Source organism: Limulus polyphemus, unplaced genomic scaffold (genome assembly GCF_000517525.1).
Source record: "Limulus polyphemus unplaced genomic scaffold, Limulus_polyphemus-2.1.2 Scaffold382, whole genome shotgun sequence".
In the NCBI taxonomy this organism is placed as follows: Eukaryota; Metazoa; Arthropoda; class Merostomata; order Xiphosura; family Limulidae; genus Limulus; species Limulus polyphemus.
Window position 1 is genome coordinate 526,815 of NW_013665992.1, and position 4,734 is coordinate 531,548.

The window sequence follows — 4,734 nt, forward strand, 5'->3', positions numbered from 1 at the left end:
AGTAGAAATGAAAAACACATTGTCGAACAGCCAGGTAAAAAATTCAAACAAATGAGAAACAGAGACCACCAGCGAAAAACACGCCATTTTCTCTGATACACCAGTAAGGAGGAAGGATGGATGAAATGGGAAAGATGATACACTGGTGATTGAGGTTGTCGAAGGAGAGAGGGAGATAGCAGAAGTGGTAATGGAGGTGCTGATTGAAGGAGGGTAAGAACCGGAAATTAAGGTTGAGCAGGCGAAAATGGTGCAATGAGAAGGACCTGATACAGAGTGGAGTGGATAATGGATAAAACTCGTGGAACAAAAGGTATTTAGGCAAACAGGTAAAGGTGGGACCAATCCTGACTGAAGGCATTCACTGCCAAACCCAAAGGATGTAGGATTGGGGACCAAAAAAGGGGTAGCTAGGCACTGAGATGGGTGGCAAATGTGTCCTGAAGAGAAGTACCCCACATATCACACAATTACCGAAACAACTGAGGATTGTGGGATGAAACAATCAATATACAACATGATTCAGAGCACCCACAACATGACACATCAATAGTTGTCTTCGATGTTATTGGACCCAGAAGAGGAGTTCTTGCATATGGAAGCAAAGTGAACGTGAATGGTGTTACGTATTACAATTCAAATAGCACAAAACTGAGTTAAATTGTAATTTAGATTTAGTAGTTAAATAAATTCCGATATACATATATCCAATTTATGATATTTGCCAACAAGATTGATACACACAGTTTCTTTTTTAATACAAATATATTTTAATATGCAACCAGTAATACAATTTACAATAACAGTTATTACAAACAATTATTTATATACAAAAGTTTAACAAACTTACAAACAATATAAAGTCTTTCTAGTCTGGAACTTCCTTGATATGTTATCGAGGGTTCATGATGAGCGAGTTAATTTCGAGTTGATGTAGGTACAATTCACTTAATAGGGAGCTAACTAGCTCTGTGATCTTCACTGATCGCATGCCAATTTTTTTCCATCGATGAAATTAGGTAATGTTTTCATAAAAGTACTAATGTCCAATGTGAATCCATTGAAGTTGAATGGTTTGTAATGTTCGAATTTTAAAACTGTTTTTGGTAAAATTTCTGAAGTTCCCGATTAATAAGCATTATAACAATCACAGTTATAACTTCCGAATTATAGCAAACTAATAATGGATACTGTTTTTAGGCACGTCATGTTGGTTATATTTATAGGCGTGTGGAGAGTTTCTCGAAATTTCAGGTTACGCAACAATACAAACGCTAACTAGCGTTTATATAAACATGTATATTGTTGATTCTTACACTCAAGAATCCTCTACAACTTTAGAGAATAAGCGGGAACTTCGCAATACAGATTTAACAGTATAAGTTATGTACATTTCTAAATATACATTTAATTTAAACAAACATCGATATTAAAATAAATATATAATAGTAAATCCGCCACGATGGGCGCCCCCTTGTCGATTGATATACGAGAAAACAGTCGAACTGTCGGATTGGATCATGACCACTTTGTCTTGTATTAAAAGCGGGAAATGATCCATATCCCAAGGAGTGACAAGAAGCTCCAGCATATTGATGTGCATGGCTGCCTCGACCAAAGACAAATGACCTGCAATTTTTTGTGTATCCAGAAATATCACAAAACCCGTTAGAGAAGCATCTGTAACTAGATACAACTCTGGACAGGGAGGCAAAAGAAGAACACTAATCATGGTGTTGTCTCTGTGAATACAGCAGGCTAAATTAATGTGCAGGAAGGGAGGGAGAGAAAAGAAGAATGTAGTTCAGGGGACCCCGAGCATGATTTCACTGATTGTGCAACACCCACAGAAGGGTGTGCATGTCAGCACGACCTGAAGGAATGAGGGCTTCCATGGAAATCCAAGTCCCCAAAAGAGAAAGAACCTTGCATTCAGTAAGTGAAGGAGAATATTTAGCCTTGAGAACTAATAGCTCAATATCCTGCAAACAAAGTAGAGAAGACAGGAGCTGAGAAACACTCCAAGTGGATAAGATATTGGATCAGAAAAAAAGGATTTCTACAAATTGACAAGCAAACCCACCCAAGCTGCCTCTTGAAGAAGCAGCTTGAGGTGACCTAGAGATGTCTGATGGGATGGACTGATAGTAGCCAGCTTTCCATGTAATGGTGGAACTGCAGACTGTGAGAATGAATAAGTTGAGCAAAGGCCCTGATAGAATAGAATGGGGTGCAGATGCCAGACCAAACAGAAATGTGCATAATTTATAAACTCGACCCCTGTAAACAAAATGAAGGTAATGTCTGGATGTTGGAGAAATGGGGATATGGGAGTATTTGTACTTGTATTCGAATACTTTGGTAGGGAAAATTAAAGTATTCGTATTCTAACACACTGGCATAGTATTCATATTTGCTGAATTATTTAATGAATAGTTAATATTGTAAGAATAAATTTCAACTTTTGTACTCATCCAATTTTTAGACTGTCATTATTACATCTGCAGCATGTTAAATCAGGTGAATACTCTCCAACCACGTTAAAGGTTATTGTATTAATCCAATCAAGTCACTTGAGAGAATTTTAGATGGTTACTAAACTGCCTTCAGTGGTACATGAACATTTCATACTTCCTACTGATAGATCTAATCACATCAAGGCAAAGTGTAAATATTCAGAAAAACCCACTTCTAACCTAGTGAAACAACTGAAGGTAAGCCTTTTTATTATTTTTGTTAATGTAAACTATATCTGATGTAAATTATACAATATAATATAGGTAAAACTAAATTTCTCATGCATATTAAACACTATTTTTTATTATTTTTATTTATTCAGTATTATATGTTTTTACTATATTCTATATTGTATAACTGAGATACGCTTTTGTAATTATAGTGCAATCATGAGGCAGAGCTACAGAAGTCTACATCTGGCTCTGGTAGTTCCACCCAGGTGCAGCGGCCTACAGTAGCAGCATACCATACAGAATCAACTAAATATAAGTCTTCACACCCTCGTCTGAATCACATTACTAACAAACCAGTCAATTTTTAGTCAGTGGTGGAGTAAAAAAAAATTCAAGATCTAATGGCAGCCATGGATTATCGGTATATTTTTCTCAGTCGCAAGCATCTGTCCACAACAATGATTGAGAGCAAGTTTGTTGAAATCCAACAAAAAGTCATCTCTCTACTTCAACTTATACCCAACATCAACATCACCGTGGATATCTGGAGTAGCAGACAAATGCACAGCTTTCCTGGAGTCACTGGTCATTTTATACCTGGCTGGAAAAATACAAACAGTCATGTTGGCATGTCGGTGTTTCTAAGGGCATCACTCATCTGATAACATTGCAGCTCAATATGATGGAATAATAAGTCAACTCTTTAACATCAACAACAAAGTGTCATATGGGGCATCTGATAATGCATCCAACATGATCAAGGCTTTCTGCTTGCCCGGGTGTGAACTGCAAACACTGCATAGTGTGAGAGATGATTGATAATTTATCTACAGATAGTGATTCAGAAGACAAACTTTTGGATGAATCTAAATCAGCAGATAATTTATCCGAATTTCTTCCTGAACATGACCCCTGCTTTTTTCACATGTTACAGCTTGTGGTCAGGGATAACATGAAAGCAACTAGACCACTGCTGAAAGTAATTTCCAAAGCATCAGCCATCGTGTCCTACATTCGAAAACCAACACAATCAACTGATTAACTTCAGGAAGAGGCCAGAGTTCATTCGGTAACACCAACACGATGGAACTCAGAAATTAAGTTGATCAAGTCTTTACTGAAGATTCTCTGAAAGTTGGACAACCTAGATACTGGTACATCAGAATATACTTTTGATATGTACTTGCAGATTTAGTGAGAATATTGACACCTTTTGAAAAGGCAACATATCTCACCCAGGGTCAGAACATTGTTACCTCCAGTTATGTAGTGCCATGTGTTTTGGGGCTTATGGCTGAGATTGACAGCATGCAATCCAGATGTAATTTCAATCTTGTGTCTGCACTGAAGAAATCTTTTTACGTGCAGCTGACTCAGTATGAGCAACGAAGTGTCTTCTGATTGGCTGTGGCATTGGATCTTAGATTTAAACTTGACTGGTGTTTCACTAGACCTATGGTTTATGAATTCAATAGAATGTTTCTGCAGCACGAAGTGAAGAAAGTTCCTCAACAAACAACCCCCTCGCAAAAGTAAGCTCTTTTGTTCTTTGCTCCCTCCAAGAAACCAGCCATCTCATCTTTAGAAGATACAGAGATCAACACCTACCTCAATGGTCCTTGCATTCATGAAGAAAGCAACTCTCTCTAGATTATTGGAAGATCAATGAAAAACCTTTTCCAAACTATCTATACTAGCCAAATTCTACCTGAGTGTTCCAGCATCCTCTGCCAGAGTTGAGCAGTTGTTTAGCATCAGAGGCAAAACCCTCAGACCTAATCACTGGCACCTCACAGACAAGACATTTGAGAGACTGATGTTCATAAAGAACGATGGATAGTTATAATATCTATAAGTCTCCTTTAAAAATATATTTTTGTTCTGAAACTTTATTACATTTTGAAAAATAAAAGTATTGAAATATTATTTATTCAAATTTTATTTGTTTCATAAAATAAAAATATTTAAATCTTATTGTCTGCTGTTTTATCATTATTGCATATTACCCGACAATATATTCAGGAATGTTTGTTTGTTTGTAATT